Source organism: Canis lupus, chromosome 5 (assembly GCF_048164855.1).
Source record: "Canis lupus baileyi chromosome 5, mCanLup2.hap1, whole genome shotgun sequence".
Lineage (NCBI taxonomy): Eukaryota > Metazoa > Chordata > Mammalia > Carnivora > Canidae > Canis > Canis lupus.
This window is the reverse complement of record NC_132842.1, coordinates 32,366,490-32,383,508: the sequence shown is the minus strand read 5'-3', so window position 1 is coordinate 32,383,508 and position 17,019 is coordinate 32,366,490. Positions and strand designations below refer to the sequence as shown.

The window sequence follows — 17,019 nt, the reverse complement described above, 5'->3', positions numbered from 1 at the left end:
TTATAATTTTCTTTTAGAGAACTTGGAAGATTGACCTGGGGCTGGGATGGTAGGACAGGTTTGACCGACAACCATATAACAAGTTGAAAGATGTCCCTTTGTGGCTACCAGTGCTCTGGGCCAGATTGCAGGTGAGCCACTATGCTCCCTCCCCCAACGTCCAGGAAACTCTAGCCCACTAGGTGTGCTGGGTGCTGAAACTGGGTTCACAGTAACAGCTCTCACTTGTGCTTCCTCCACTAACTGTAGAGCTGTGCCTGAGAACCAAGACAAGAAGGTCACGTTCCAACACCGCCCAGGGTCCAGCCAGGATGCTGACTGGAAGGGATAAAAATCCAACTCAAACTACATAACTAGTAATGGGATTTGATTTCTCTGTGGCTGAGATAACTAGACATGGAGCTGGCCTGGCTATTTAGGGAAAGAGGCACCTCTGGTCTTGTCTTCCCTCTTTTTGCAGCCCTGTGGCAGAAGAAGCCAGGCTCCTGCAGGCTTTGGGGTAGGACCCACTCTGTTTACCTTGCCTCAGCCTGACGACTCCACCAGAAAGAGAACACAGGCCTTTCTCAGTGGCTATTTCTACGATCCCAGGGAAGGCCTGTTTCACAGAGTGTTTCACTGGGCTCACTTATCCATCTTCGGACCAACTGCTATGTCTGGAAAGAACACAGAATTGGCCAGTCCTTGAGGCTATGCCCACCCATGGATTTGGGGTGGTCCCTTTATTCAGAAGCCCCACAGGGCTGACAGAGGCCATTCCCCACATTAAGAGATGACATTAGCAGAAGGTGAGGGAGAGAACAGGTACAAATATCCATCACTGTCATTCGCTGACTTTGTGACTTCTGCAAATTAATGAATTCCTCTATGCTGCCTAGGGTTGTTATACGACTTAAAGGAGATAAATTATGTCAAACCCTTGGCAAAACCCTGTAGATAATCAATACACAGTTATTATTGCTGCCAACCATTTTCCTTCTTAAGAATTTACAAGCCATGTAAGTATATAAGCTTAATTAAACCCAACTTTATTTATATGATTGAAAATCCCCGAGAATTCTAATTTGATCGTTTTACAAGAAGGTGTTGGAGGTGAGACTGGCACCTCCCTTGCAAGCTAAACGGCAAGTAAATCAGTCCAATTGGCCTGTTGTCCAATAGAATTGCTATGTATCCGAGTCACAATGCAGATCGTTAAACAAATTAAATCTGGAGAAGATTCTTCGCACTCATCTAGTCTAATAGTTGTATATCACAGATTAGGACACCTGCTGGAGAGAGAGAGAGAGAGAGAGAGAGGTCTAAGAGCCCAGACTTTGTTAGAGGGAAATGGATCTGATTCTGTAGGCCAGGAACCAGAAGTTTGCATATCTATTAAGTTCCCAGAAGATGGGAGGCTGCTGTATGGGAGCTACGGTTTGGGACCTGCCACTCTAGCTGGCCCTGCTTTCTCAGTTTGGCCACAGAATAGCCTAGGAGGGAAGGTTCTAGTGCCGGAAAAGAGGTAAAACTGACCCCAACTTCCCTTGGCTCCCGTAAGCATACACTACCATTATAGCTACCATGATAGCTGTAGCATTGGCTAAATTAGATGAGGTGTGTGTGTTGGAGAACGCCATCGATCATTCTCACGGACTCGAGAATCAGAACTACCAAGTCTGAATCCTGATTCTGGAACTACTAGTTACCTAGCCATAGGGACATGAGGCATGCCCCTCCCCACCACCCCCAAATCTGATTTCAGAATTATAAAGTAGGCATTAAAATGCATCCCAGGGACATTACCACATAAAGTTAAATGAGATAAATTGAGTGTCACGCACAGCACGTAAGAAGTGCCTTGTAAATGTGTGGCAGTAACTCCAATCAAGGAAAGAAAGGACGTGCGAGCTGCCAGGGGACACTTCGGAGGGCCCGCTCACGCTGCACCGGGCATTGCTGAATCAGGACCCAGAAGGATCTTAAAAAGTGAGTGTATCCTGCAAGACGTCAGAAGAGGCTTCCGGGCAGAGGCATCGAAGCCTGGAAGTTCATGTTCTAATACTATCGTAAAAATAGTGAACATACAGAAAATAAAGATAACGCAGTCGGGATGCTACCGGAGTGTGCGGGGAGGGACGGTGAGGTATGAGGCTGGGCCAGCAGGATTAGCGGCCTGGAGATGGGCCTTCTGCGTGATGGTGGGAACGTGGGCTTCATTATGTGAGCAGGTGGGACAGCCAAGGGCCCGCTTGGCCAACAATGACATGCCACAGTGCTCTTGAGTCCAGGTCTGTCCATAAACAGTAGAAGGAAGGAAGGCTTCTCTGTCTTCACGGTTTCCTTACATGGTGACACTTTGTTAAGTGTTCTTATTACAACCCCTGTGACGTAGCATGGATCCTTTGGTCTTTTTCTTCGATGAGCCTAGTTTTTCCTTTCCATCTGGGAAGTGTGTAACCGTAACACCTTGTGAGGGACCCTGCTCTGCCTTGGGGGTTCAACAAGAGCAGGAGATGACCACAGATACCTCCCCCAGGTATGACCTGGGGTCTCCGCAGGTTCAACCACTCACTGCTTTTCAGTATCTCCTGATGGCTGGGGACTTTGAATGTAGATTTGTTTGGATCTGAATCTTTTCACTGTCACATCTACCCTGTAGGAACTTGGACAGGTCACTTAACCACTCTGAGCCTAAGTCTCCTTTTATGAAAAGCTGTCCTACTAATGCCCATGTTTTAGGACTACTGTTAAATAAAGTTTTACATGCTCTGGATATATAACAAAAGGCCAAGAAAGGGTGCTTTATATTATGCAAGCATCTTCCTTTTTTATTGTTGAGCACTGCATCCACCATGGTTCTCTTGGTAGAGAGTAAATGTCCTCACAATGAACCCCCTGCTGACATGTACCATCACTGATAACTGGATAACGACCTGCTATGTTATGAAACAGGAGACTAGTTTTCAGGGACTAGAACCCAGGTAACATTTTAGAGGGGGATCTGTAGATGCTTTTCTGGAGGTCAGAGGACATCAGAACCCAGAGAAAGCAGAGTCCTGGAGGAATTTTCAAAGGGATGAAGGAGACCAAGGAGGAAGAGGTGGGCTTGTAGGGAGCTAACATAGGGGGGGTCATGAAATGTTAAGTCTCCATTATTTAAGGGATGAAGTGACCCTCAATGCCCTGGGTCATAGCCCACTCCTGGGACAGTCAGATAAACACAGTATGAGGGCCACAAAGGTGAAAAAGTAGAAACTTTAACTGTCTGTGCCAAATCCGTTCATCCTGGCCACTGGCCAGCCACTCTCCAAACCACTGCCACCTCCTGTTCTTTCCATCTTGTTAGAGGAGGAATCAGCGTTCCATTGTTACTAGAAGCTTCTTTTTATGCTGACAAGTATTATAGGCTCATGCACTTAAAATATTGATGGGCAGACAGGATATATGATAGTTGAGTGATGTTGCGATACTTGTCCTTCCAAGTATGGAAGACGCTAAGTTATGATATTATAAAGGAAGGGCTGAATTATTGGCTAGTCTTTAGGAAAGAAGGAAGTCATAAAATAATTTCTATGTGAAAGAAAATTTATTTTCAAGAAGGAATAGTGTTTTCAGACTTCCAAAGAGGCTAATAATAAAGCCCTGAATCTGCTGATAAATGCACTTTTTTTTGGTAAGTTGTGCTATATCTCAATAGAAGGTTCACATCCAAAATCACTTATTAGGGGATCCCTGGTGGGTCAGCGGTTTGGCGCCTGCCTTTGGCCCAGGGCGTGATCCTGGAGTCCTACGTTGGACTCCCTGCATGGAGCCTGCTTCTCCCTCTGCCTGTGTCTCTGCCTCTCTCTCTCTCTGTGTCTCTCATGAATAAATAAATAAAATCTTAAAAAAAAAATCACCTAGTTAGATATCACATCATCTTCGTAAGAACACCCAGCCCTTTCTGTTACGAAAAAATTCTCTCTGAGGCGCGAGCAGCTCACCGCTGGAACTATTCTGGGGAACCCCCTGATTCCGACCCAGAGCTGAGGCATATGTAAAAATAACCTCGGCAAATTTAATTTTACTAAGTGGTTTCTGTACCAGAAGATTCACCTGCTCCTTCCAAGTTGCCTGTCCACACGAAGGCCTGTAAGTAGATCTTAGGATGCTCTTGAAATAGCACATCCTGCCGAGAGCAGGTGAGGAGTGGGGGAACACTCTCCCAGCGTGAGGCCTGTGTCCTACTTAATCAGATGTGATTAAAAAGAAATCCAAGTTTAGTTGCTGCTCTGCTTAGCCAGGAGAAAAAGGCTCATGGAAGTGCCCAGGTCCTCTTAAGACCGTGCTGTTGCAACCCTAAGCCAGGAGACTCAAAGCCGGGCAGTGCCAATTCCCACTGCACCTCAGAGGAGTCGATCTTTGGGATTAAAGCCTGCCCGTGGAGCCAGCCTCAGTGTGCACACACTGTGCACATACACATGGACGCGTGCACGCACACGCGGGAGCATCAAGCGTCCACTGAGGCTACTGCATGGTGCCACGGCTAGAAGAACAAGTGCCACTCGCCGCCAGCAGCAGCATTGTGATCCCAGGACACATGAGCCCACGGGAAACTAGGTCAGCCACGGTTCTTAAGGGATTAACACTGGATCTTCCTACCAACTCTCCAAGATGAACATGACGCAACATTAAGGACCTGCAAGCTTCCATCTCTCCTGATTATTTTACTTGCTTCAACTTAACCACTTTATGGGGGAATACATTGCGATCATCTTTAATTTTATTCTATATCATACATTTGACTGCTGGGGGATCTAAATTCAGTGGACATAAGGCTCACGTTGTGGTTTAAATAAAAATAAAGAAATAGGATACTTTTCAGACTTTTTGCTCGCTTATTTTTTCCTTAAATTTGGAAACTAGCCTTTCTCCATGTTGCTGAATTCAAATCTACCTATCCCTAAATGACACCATTACACACACACGTAGACACACACACACACAGTCTTTCTTTCCCAAATTAATGACTGGTAAATACATTTATGGTCTTTATCTCCAGTTCTTAGAATGCTGATCCTAAAACCCTTGGTATCTCATGGAGTGATGTGCATCTTTTGCATACTAATGAGATGACCGATAGCTGGGAAGCCCTTGATCATTTCAGAGGAGGGCTGGTCACCAGAAAGGCCTAATCACACCCACACGATCGGAACTTCCCAACCCCCTACAGAGAGGAGGGGGGCTGGAGAGTTCAACCACCACTGGGCTGTGATTGAATCAATTGTGCCCATGTAAGGAAATCTCCATAAATACTCCTACAGGATGACAGTCAGACAGCTTCTGGTTGGTGAACACGGCCAGGTACCAGGAGGGTGGTGCAGAGGGCCTGGAAGCTCTGGGCCTCGTCCCCCCATTCCTTGGTGTAGATGTCACCTCCACTTGGCTCTTCCTGAGCTCTGCCCATTTGTAATAAACCAGCAATAGTAAGTAAAGTGCTTTTGTGGAGTTTTGAGGGCCTTTCTAGCCAATTCAGGGACCTGAAAGAGGGGATGTTGTGGGAATGCCCGACTGGCAGCCATGTCGGATGGAAACGCATGGGCACCCAACACTTGACGACTGGCATCTGAGGTGGGGGACAGTCTTGCAGGGCTGAGTCCTTACCCTGTGGGGTCAGAGCTGAGTCCTGGTGATTAATGTCAGGATTGAATTGAATTACAGGACACATCGTTGGTGTCCAGACAGCTGGAGAATTGCTTGGTGTGGGAAACCCACACATTTGGGGTCAGAAGTGTTGTGAAGCATAAAAACACTTTCAATTCCTTCTCCCCTCCCCAGGGAGCCTTCCCCAGGCTGACTCCTCCAGGTCCCCAGCATCAGCAGTCATATCCTCCGCTCCCTTTTATACAGCATCTTTTTTTTAGCCCACTGTTAATTTTAGTAGTAACTAATGATAATGAAAATAGGAAAAAAAAACAAACAAACAGAAAACAGGGCACTGGGGTAGCTCTGTGGTTGAACATCTGCCTTTGGCTCAGAGTGTGATCTCGAGGTCCTGGGATCAAGTCCTGCATTGGGCTTCCCACGGGGAGCCTGCTTCTCCTCCTCTGCCTGTGTTTCTGCCTCTCCCCGTGTCTCTCATGAATAAAGAAATAAAATATTTAAAAAACCCAGAAAACTAATAAAAATAGAAACAGAAATTTATGACTTACTACCTACTGGGCACTTTATTATGTGTTTTATAAACACTACCTGGAGTTAAGCTTCACAAATGTCCCTGAAGCTGGATATAATCACCCCCCATTTATAAAAGAAAAACTCAGCTTTATTGTCAGTCTACCGCCCAGAGTCTCCCTTCTCTCAGCCTGTTTTAGATCAGAGCTGGGTCTCCTTGTCCGCTTTCCTCATCAGCCACTCACCCTTCAACCCCTCCCATTCTGTCTTCTTTCACAAAAGGTCGCCATCGATGTCGGAATTGTCAGTTCAACACCTTCTCTTTTTTTTTTTTTATTTATTTATGATAGTCATCAGAGAGAGAAAGAGAGAGGCAGAGACACAGGCAGAGGAAGAAGCAGGCTCCACGCACCGGGAGCCCGACGTGGGATTCAATCCCGGGTCTCCAGGATCACGCCCTGGGCCAAAGGCAGGCACCAAACCGCTGCGCCACCCAGGGATCCCCAACACCTTCTCTTTGATTGTCATCCTCTATAATTGTTTTTTCTTATTTCTAATTGTAACCCACTTCCACCCCTTGAAACCCTTGTGCTCTTAGCCTTTGAGTCTCCACTTTCTCATTTCCCCCTGGCCTCTCAGATCTTCCTTCTGACTCTCACATTGTCTTCTATCCTCCCTTAGAGGGATGCCTTCCCCTACTTTCTGCCTTCTCTTTCTCTTTTTCAACCTTTCCTGAACATTCTCAACAACTTCTAAGGTGCTGAGAATCATCTGTGTTGCTAGGACTGAGGTCTCTCCTCAAACCCACACCATATTTTCATCTGCACACAAGATATGGCCCAATGGATATTCCACATGTGCCAGTTTTCCTTTCTGGTCTGTTTTAGCAAGGCACCAACCACCAAGTTACCAGGCATCTCCGTGGGATCATTTATTTATTCTTTTTGACAAATGTCCTAGTACAGCTCACCATCAAATCCCATCAATACCAGCTCATTCTGCTGTTCCCATTGCCATTTTTCCAACTCAAGCCTCCAACACCTCTGGCCAAAATAACTCCTTGAATGCCCCAAAACTTTCTGCCACTTTGGTAAACCCTTATATCACCACCACCAAAGACTTCTCTATCTCATTTCTCCTATTTTAAAACTCCTGTATATTACCCTTACTCATCGAAGAAAATTGATGTGTCCCAATATGGCATTCAAGATTCACCTCATTTACCTCAAAGGTAAGATTTTTACCAATTTTTTGTGCCCCCTGCCCTCTTGACCCTATCATGTAGCTAAAATAGACTTAGGTGTTCTTGATCTCTCTTATTAGACTTCCTTGCTATTCACTCAACGGACTATAGGTATGGCTCTGAGATGAGAGTTCAAAACAATGATTTAACTTTAAAGCTGCTTAAGTGACTTATGAATATTAGCATCATTTTATTTCTTACTACAGCCTAGAAGAAACTAAAAGGAAGTCTTTTTAACACATACAGGTACACTCTACTTATATGATCCACTTAGCCTTGTTATCCGGTGCTGTTGTTGAATACCGTAGCCTTTGTTGTACTTGAGATAACTTACCTGAAGAGTACTGACTCCTTGCTTCTAAGGGAAGAGGAGCCCAGCTGGTTCTTAGAAGGCACCCCCCAAATGGTGAATGGTGGCATTAGAATGGGTTAATGAGGTCAATTTATGACCTTAAAAGGTGTCTTTATATATATTTTTAAATTGCAATAGAAAAAAAAAGTGTTTCATGTCAATAATTCCATGTGTTTAAAGTGGTATCATCGTCACCGAAATACTGAGTTTCCTTGTGAGGAAACAGAAATAAAAATGGGGAGGGGGGGATATTATATTGTATATGTTATATATTAAACAAATATAAATATGTGTTGTATAATTACATAATATGTTGTTATAATTATATAGACACACACATACACAGATTTATTATAGGAATTTGCTGGCATAATTATGGAGGCCAGGAGGGCTCATGATCTTCTTCTGCATCTTGGATAGCCACCAAAGCCAGGGGTGTAATCTAATCTGAGTCCAAAGACCTAAGCCCTAGGAACACTGATGTCTAAGTCAGGAGAAGACACATGCCCGAGTTCAGCTTGAGCAAGAAAAAATAAATAATAAATAATAATAAATTTGCCTATCCTTTCCCTTTCTGTTCTATTCAGGCCCTCAACTACTCAGATGAGGCCCACCCACACTGGGGAGGGCCATCTTCCTCATTAGTCTATTGATTCAAATGCTCATCTCTTTCAGAAACTCCCTCGCAGACACATCTAAACAGAATGTTTTACCAACTATAAGAGCATCCTTTAGCCCAGTCAAGCTGACACACAAAATTAACCATCACGGAAGTAACAAAGTACTCATGTCAAAAGGAATAAGGATCTATAAAACTTACCAAAAGTGCAACCAAACAGAAAGATTAAATTGACTTATTGAATTACTTTCATTCACCTAGAAAATTTACCAGTGTTACTCCTTTCACGTTAATAAGAAAATAATTATAAATTTGTTCTGACCAAATGACTGTGATTAGGTGATTCTTTGAAAAGATGTATTTCCACACAGTGGGAAGGAAGGCCTGATTGCTCAGTATTTCGTGATCAATAATTCTTTCAATATCTCCATCTGTGAAAGGGAAGTTCAACAAAATAAGCAGAGCTATAGAGTATGATGATGAGCTTGTAGCAGGAGCTGGGGAGGCAGAACACACAAAATTCCTCCAAAATAGACATTCACATTTTAATTTAATATGAGCATGCTGGTTGTTCACAGAAGCTATTTAAGAATTACTAAAGTAGACAGAAGACGGGAGGAGCTTTCTGAAGGCTGGTTCCCTCTGGCCCTCCATGTTGGCCTTAGACGGCGACATCATCTATAAATTAGGCAAACCAACTGACTTAACCAAGATCTGATGGGCATAACGTTGAGCAGATGGGGATGCGCAAGACCTGGAGGCCATCTAGCAAACAGGCATTTGGGGAAGGGGTTCAGGCAAACACAGTGACTCTTTGCTGAGAGGAGACTGGAGGAGGAAACGCAAGGTGTGGCACTGCAGTGAAGCTCAACTAAAACAGAGTTGCCAAGGCCCAAGATAGAGGCCAGGTGAGGGGGAAACAGAGCCTCAGTTGTTGGTATCCTTGGGACAGAGTCAAAGTGGGCACAACACAGGTAGATACATATGCACACCCATTCACCTGAGATGCTTTCCCTTGTAAAGCAGGTATGTCCTGAGTCCACAGATATGCTCTGAGTTTACAAGTTCAGTCCATCCTGGGATAGCCAAGGGCAGAAAGTCAAGCAGGTAGATGTAACACCACGGCTCTTAACAGAGACTTTCCTTTGCCTGTGGCTTCCCTGAAAATATAGGAAATATCATTAAGGGCTTTGGTTTAAAACCTCTTTCCTTTTATGTTTCACAAGTCTGAAAACTACATAGGAATAAAACAAAATGGTGACAATATCCACAATAAATAAATAAATAAATAAATAAATAAATAAATAAATAAATAAATTCACAAAAAGGAGTAGATACCATCATCTGGAAGGCTAAAATGACATTTATGACAATCTCCAGGTCGCTCTTGGAGCTAATATAGGACTGTCCTCAGGTACCTACCACCCAAATATGGAGGATAGAGGGAAAGTTGCAGAATGCTTTAAGTTTTCCTCTGAAATATCATCTCACTACTACGATGATGTTTGCAGGGAAGATGTGAAGAGAGAGCTCTTTTGCTTTCTAACTGGAATTTATTTCCAATTCTAACTTCAAAGTTTCCGAGTGAAGCATTTGTTAGGAATAGTATTTTGCCATAAGGACTAACCCTTGAATCATAAGGGAAATTCAAGGAAGTGGAATACAGTGTTTTCCAACTGTTATTAATTTTTACTTACTCATCCAGTCCTTCTCTTTGCTATGGAAGAAGTGACATTTCCCTGCTGGAATAAGGATCCTGCTGTGTAAGAGCCCTGAATCTAATTGTAATAGTTGGATTTGTTTTTGTTGTTGTTTTGTGTGTGTGTGTGTGTGTGTGTGTGTGTGTTTAGACTGTTGATCATTATTTTTGTATTTTTTTCTGCTGCCCTTATCACGGTGAAATACGCCTTTCTAGAATTCTCTCCCCCATATCTTTGCAACATGTATTACGTTTGGATTATTTCCCTTTGCTACTTATATTGCCAAATTCTTAGAGACCATCTACATGTCTTGGCAATGTAAGGAGTGGTTCAAACTGCCATTTGTTTTGCCCTAACTGGCCCGAGTCAGCTGATGGGAATTCTGATTATATGCACTTAGGCCAAGATGTGAAGTTGGTTTGGAAAACTTTTGGAAATATCAATCCAAGAACATTTCTTTCCTATTTATGTCTATCAGTCACTTTATTTCCTACTGAGACTTATTTATATCACTCAGAATTTCCAACTACAGAACATGACTTTGAAATCCCATAGTTTCCAGAAATCTCTTAGAAGTAAAAGGAGATGAAATGAACCCGTAATCACACAGATGAATTTCTTTCTCTGCTCTTTGAAAAGCAAACATTTTCTTTTCTTTTCTTTCTTACAACCCTTCCTTCTCGCTTCTATCCTATTCATATTTTATATTTTATGATTCTTCTAAGTTTACATATGATCAGGATATTGATTGAAAGATGGTCTTAACATACCACACACACAAAATAGCCCAGGAAGTTGTCATGCAGTTATCTGCGTATGTGTGTGTGCATACACGTAAAGAGTGGGACAGATATGATAAATATGATCAAGCTAGGGATCATCTCTTTGACAAAAGCTGAACATCAGTGAAGTTTGTTCTTCTCTCTTACATTTAATCCAATCCAAGATTCCACTGAAACCGAAGAAATAGTCATTAATATATCTACTCCTCTATACCTGGATTGAGCCCCTAATAAGAATCGGACACTGTTCTAGACTCTAGGGATGCCACAATGAGTAAGCAGACAAGTCTATCTCAAGGAGCTTCCACCAGAAGGGAGAGAGTTGGACCACACACACAAATGAAACCTTTAACATCAGATGGAGAGGAGTGGCCTGATTACAACAAACCAGGGCAATGTGAGGATGATTCAGCAGGCTATGTAAGATTGTGTCCTCAGAAGGCACCTCTCTGAGAAGTGATGTTCATGCTAAGACGTGAAAGACAAGAGTGTGTGTGAAAATACGTAAAAAAAAAAGAAATTAAAAATTTTAAAAATCACTTAAAGAGGAGGAAGTGACTCATTTAAGGGCTCTAAGGCAGGAACAAGCTTGAGTTGTTTGGGAAACATCAGAAGTCCCAGGGTGATGGGGTAGGATGAACAATAAGGTAGCAAGGAGCAGTGGAAACACAGATGGGTGATAGTGGCCACCATACAGACCTCTCAGGTTAGGCAAGGAGAAGCAATTGCATGGTATGAAAGGAATCGATACTACCTCATTATAATTTTTCATGGCTCACCCCCTCTGCTTTGTGGAGAGTAATACAGGAGGCATAGGAATGGAGAAGGAAGACCACACAGGGAGCTGACCTGATGGTTCAGGCAGATGATGATGTGCTAGCAAAGCACAGATTTGAGACATGCTTTGGAAGCAGGCTTTGTAGCAGGAACTACAGATATGGATGCATTTTCTGAGATGGGACAACTGAGAGGCAATAACACTGTAGGGTTCAGATTGGCCACGTAGGCAACTGGATATAAGCATGTGGAGAAAAGTTTGGAGTAGAGATATCTGAGAATCGTAAACTCCTGGAGTACTTAAAACTATAGAATTAGATGCATTTATAAGTGGTGCATGGAGATAAATGGGGATCCCAGATCCATGACCTGTGATGCTCCAACATTTCCAGTCAGGGCGAGGAGGAAACAGGCACAGAGAAGGGGAGGCTTGCGTGGGAGCATGGCAGGAAGGGATACCAAAGAACACTGTTCTTTTTCTCAAACCTTTCAGAAGTCATTGAAATCAATACGTAATGAATGCTCCTCCCCCTTTTTTGGGCAGGGGCCTAGGTGGAGATCATATGTGTATTTTGTTTAATTAATCCGGAAGGTAATACAGGCAGAAAAATTCAGCGAATTTAGGTAGCTGGGTAATATGCTTACGAAGTATTGGTGGAGTTATCTTCTCCTCTTTATAGTGAACTAAAAATTTTTTTCTGTTTTTTTTTTTTTTCTTAGATCTTATTTATTTTGAGAGTGAGTGAGAGAGCAAGAGAGAGTGCAGACAGGGGGAGTGGGAGGGAGAGAAGCAGACTTCTCACTGAGCAGGGAGTCTGATGATGCAGAGCTCCATCCCAGGACCCTGAGATCATGACCTGAGGCAAAGGCAGATGCTCCATCCACTGAGCCACTTGGGCGGGGTGGGGGCGCAGGGGGGTGCCCTACCTAACACTTTTTCATGTACTAAAGTCTACAAAGGTCTTGCCAGGAAAGGGACAATGGTGAACCCAGCCACAAGGAGGTGGAGGTGACGAGCAGAGTGGTGATAAGCAGGTCATCACCCACACTCTACAGGCACTCTGGACCTGTGGAAGTTTAAAATCCAGAGAACAATAAATAAATAAATAAATAAATAAAATCCAAGGAACAAATGAAAAAATATAGTCAAAATTTAGAGGACAGGGAGTGGAAAACTGATTTTTATGGTAGTCCATGAGAATGCGTCTCCTTCTCTAAGAAAGAAATCGGCCCCGGGGCCAATGAACTACGATTAAAACAGTCCAAACTACACAGGTGCTTGCATATAGAGTCACCCGTTAATTTAATTGCAGAATGCCAATTTGGTTTTCAAAAAATATATATAAAAAAATCATTTGTTGGCCGATGTGGTCTCACATCGGCTTTAGTCCAGAAGGTCATGCTGATTGAGGACCAAAGTCAGCTCTGGGAAGATGCTAAGACACCACACCTCAAAGCTGGGCTTCCACAAAGGTCTGGGTTTCTGTCCTGAAGACATTTTTCGAGACCGATGTGTTATGTTCTTAGATTTAAAACTTTCCATTGACTGATTCCTTACGGAGAATCTTGAGTCTCCGTAGCTAGCTTGCAAAATGTGAAGATGTCATGCCTCCTTAGTGGTGACATGTCATGATCTTACCAAAATGGAATAAAATGGATACGTGATAATCTGGAACAGTTTCAAACTGCTTCACTTTTCCTGTCAGCAAAGTTTATCTGCAGTCATACACATTTGTGATTCTTTACTCGGTGTAAATATTGAGCGAGCAGGACTGTGCACATGGGCTTGGGCCATGGTCTGGGCGATAGTGTTTAACAACCAGCTCTGGGGGTGCCCGGGTGGCTCAGTCGGTGAAGCACCTGCCTTCGGCTCAGGTCATGATCTCAGGGTCCTGGGATCAAGCCCCACGTTGGGCTCCCTGCTCAATGAGGAGTCTGCTTCTCCCTCTTCCTCTGCCCCTCCCCCTGCTTGTGCTGTTTCTCAAATAAATAAATAAAATATCTTCAAACAACCACCGGCTCTGGGAGTGATGATAGAGCCCTTGCTGTAGTGTTTGCCGATGTCTATGATGTGAAGCTCCCAACAGGGCCAGTTTCAGGCTCCCAATTCCACACTATTCCCCTGAACACAGATTTGCTCATCACACCCACACTGGGTCCTCCAGAGCCCATGGGGGCCAGTTCAGCCAGAGGCCAGAAGCTGGGCAGACAGGACAGGTCACTGAAGAAACCAGACCTGGTCTCCATGCTTCGCAAAGTCAAGAATAGCTTACTGAGCAAGATCGTTCGAACAATGCCTTGTTTTCTTTTAAAAACAAGGTTTTTATGATGATGGGTGTGCACACAGAAGTTCATCAAAAGAACGGAGAAAAAAAATGTGACCTACATGGACTGGAAAGCGTTTTTAGATGTGAATGAAAGCCGTGTGCATGTGTGTGTGCGATTAAGTAAATTTAGCATGAAAACAATTGATAATTCCTGGAATACTTATTTTTAGGTGTCGCACTTCTGCGGAACCCTTTCTTTGGCAGTAGGTCATTTCAATAGGACCTCCCTCTTCCTCACTTCAGAAAACGATGGTAATAAAATCACAAACCTGGAGCATCGGAGCCTGGACAGGCTCTGTAAGAGATTTTTCCATAGCCTGGGCCTCCATGGCACAAAAATCGACGAGGGCCATCACACGTAGGCAGGGCTCATAAGCAGAGACCTGTTGGGATCAGAACCGGCCCTTGGGTGCAGTCCTGAATGTGAATCCACATTTGTAGAGACTTAACCCTTTCTCAGACCCAACCTCTGTGTCTCTTTTTCTTGTGTTTAACTAATTCCCTTTGTCTTGCCTTAAATGAGGCAATTATCCTGCCACCTTTACAGATAATTAAAGATCCTGAAAAACCTGATGATTTCAGGCCCCACTAATTCACAAACTGTGATCAATCCCACAAGGCCTAGATGGCAAAAATAATTAGATGAGCCAACGTAGGGTAAACACATAGGATAATGGGTGCATTGCTGAGCCTGCGTGGGGGAAAGTGCATCCGAGGCCTTGTAAACCTGCCGGAAGGACAGGCCTCCTACAAAACAGGCCGGCGGCAGACCTCTGAATGGGCTCCACGAGCAGACCTCACAGGCAGAGGCCCTGTGAAGAGCCCCGGAGAACCTCGCTCAGGGATCATGAGGAGGGCTGGGGGCTCCAGGGGGCCGGGACACAGTGAAGGTAATCAGAGTGCATTGACCGAAATATTTCTCTAGAAGTCAAGCCTTTTGTGACTTATGCAATGACCTCCATTCCTTATCATGGTAACCCGCATTTTGTGGGCCTCCTTCATCCCCTTAGACGTCATCCACTGGCAGCCCACTGGGCTGCTCCCCAAAGAGAGGGTGAAAACTCAAACTATATGCAGTTCTTTTCATTCAACTTTTCAACAATTAAGTCACGTTTAGCACTAGCAGGCATGGTTTTGAGCCCGTTACAAATAGTGACTCATCCGGTAACGTTCCTCGGCGAGCTCACGGTTTGGTGCAGAAGACAGTTTATCACAAAGGAGATGCGAGGCAACGCCTCCTACCAGCAGCTTGGAGGGTCCGGGGTCCCAGCTGAAAGTGCCCTAAAGGATAAAGGGGAGAGTTTTTAACTGAAGCAGAGGGTAGGTGGGGGTTGGTGAGGCCAGAGATGCAGGCCGGGGTAGCCTGGCATCCTCAAGCTCCTCTGGAGGCACGAAGGATGAGAGGAAGATCTTGGTGGGTTTCCAGCCCCCATTTCAGGTGGCTGTGAGGAAGCTGGATCGAAGACCAGCATCAGCAAGCATTCGGTCAGCCGTCACTTATGGAAACCCAGGAGGGAGGAGATGGGTGTGCGCAACGTTTACACACTTAGGCCAATGATGCATGAGCAGGAGGGTGTTCGGGTTCAAGGGCTAACTCTTGCAGTATGAGAGCATTGGGCAGTCCCAAAGGTTACCTAAGAAATGATTGCAATATACTCCAGCATTTTGTTTTTTATGCAAGAGCAAGGTATCATTCATAAGGCTAGGTACTTGCTACGATTTACTCAGTAACTAGGTAGCACCTACTTTGTGCCAGGCCCTGCATGAGATTCGAGTGGAAATGAGAAGAAGTAAACGGGCATAAGAGGCCGGACTCAGGGGACAGGCCCAGGCTGTCGACAGGTGGCCTTCGTCAGTCCGGGACGGTACTGAAAGCTTGTGTTGTCCCGGGTCCTCACGCGGGCTTCCCTCCGGGCACACCTGTCTCCTAACCTGTTATAAACACAACGGTCACACCCCACGAGGACCCACCAGAGGACCTCGTTTAACTTAACTTCCTCCTTGAAGACCCTCTCTCCAAAGACAGGTCCTGCCCGAGAGCCTGGGCTTGGGGCTTCAGCAGGTGGATTTAGAGGGAACCCGCTTCAGCCCTAAGGGCCACCCACAGCCCAGCTGAAGTCCCGGCCAGCGGCCAGCATCCACTAGGATCCGTGGGAAAGGCGTCGGGCCACGTCTCCCAGACCCTCACACTGAGGCCCAGAGGAGAGCTGGCCGCTCTGGCTACGTCATCCCCTGATCCACAGACTCCGTGGACCCCGGACGCGTGTTTTACTCACTGAGTTCTGGTGTCCCTCACGGCTCGTTCCTTAATAGTAGTGACTGAAGACGTCACGTACCATCTTGCTCTTTGCGTCTACCAGATGCACATCCTATGGTTTGCAAGCTGAGGCCTACAGGATCTCCAGCTGCAGGGTTCAAGTGCCCCAGCTGCAATGGGGCCCTTGAACCCAGGCGGACTGACCACCCGCTCCCCGCCGGCCTCCCTGGGGGCTGGTCTGGGAGGATGCACAGACCCTCAGTGCCAGTGGCTGGACTGGTTTTGTCAGGCCAGTCCTGGTCTTCCCTGGATTCAGTGCCCTGCACGCCTGGGCAGCTCACCAGATGCCTGACCAGCTCAGAGGATGCCCAGCAAGGTCGTGGCCCATGGCTGATGCGCACACGTGTGGCACACGCTGCGGCAGCAGCCAGAGCCCCCAGAACAGCGACACCTGAGCAGCTACGAGGCTTCCTGGGAGCCTGGCTGGCTCTCCACAGCTGTGTGCATGTTTGGAGAGGCCTGGGGAGCCCTGAGTGCAGGGGCCTGAGGATGCACTTAGGGACACGTGTGCAGCAGGGTGCAGGCGGGCACCCCCCCATGCAGCCCACACAGAGCCCCGACGTGGTCTCCTGACCTTATTTCCCAACCAGATGGGCCACGTACAGGGCTCACTGGTAAAAAGGAACAATGCCACTCCCTGGTCTTTTTATTCTAAAGGGTTGGTTTCTACTGACATGAGCAGCAGCAAGACACAGGGAGACCCCAGCTGAAGTTTATTTTTAACCACGCTAGCCTGCTGGCCCGGTTTGTTTTGTATTAAGAGAAAT

General features: G+C 45.4%; 1 long non-coding RNA gene across 1 annotated transcript in view; it reads right to left on the bottom strand.

Annotated features, from left to right (window-relative positions):
* Nucleotides 1-1,007: 1,007 nt before the first annotated feature.
* The window catches only part of LOC140633449 (uncharacterized), a 92,734-nt gene continuing 76,722 nt past the window's right edge, over nt 1,008-17,019 (bottom strand). The window contains exons 2-3 of the long non-coding RNA XR_012031066.1: nt 14,205-15,216; nt 1,008-9,509 (exon numbers count right to left, since the gene is read on the bottom strand). This is a non-coding gene — a long non-coding RNA (uncharacterized lncRNA). The remainder of the gene's footprint in view (nt 9,510-14,204; nt 15,217-17,019) is intronic.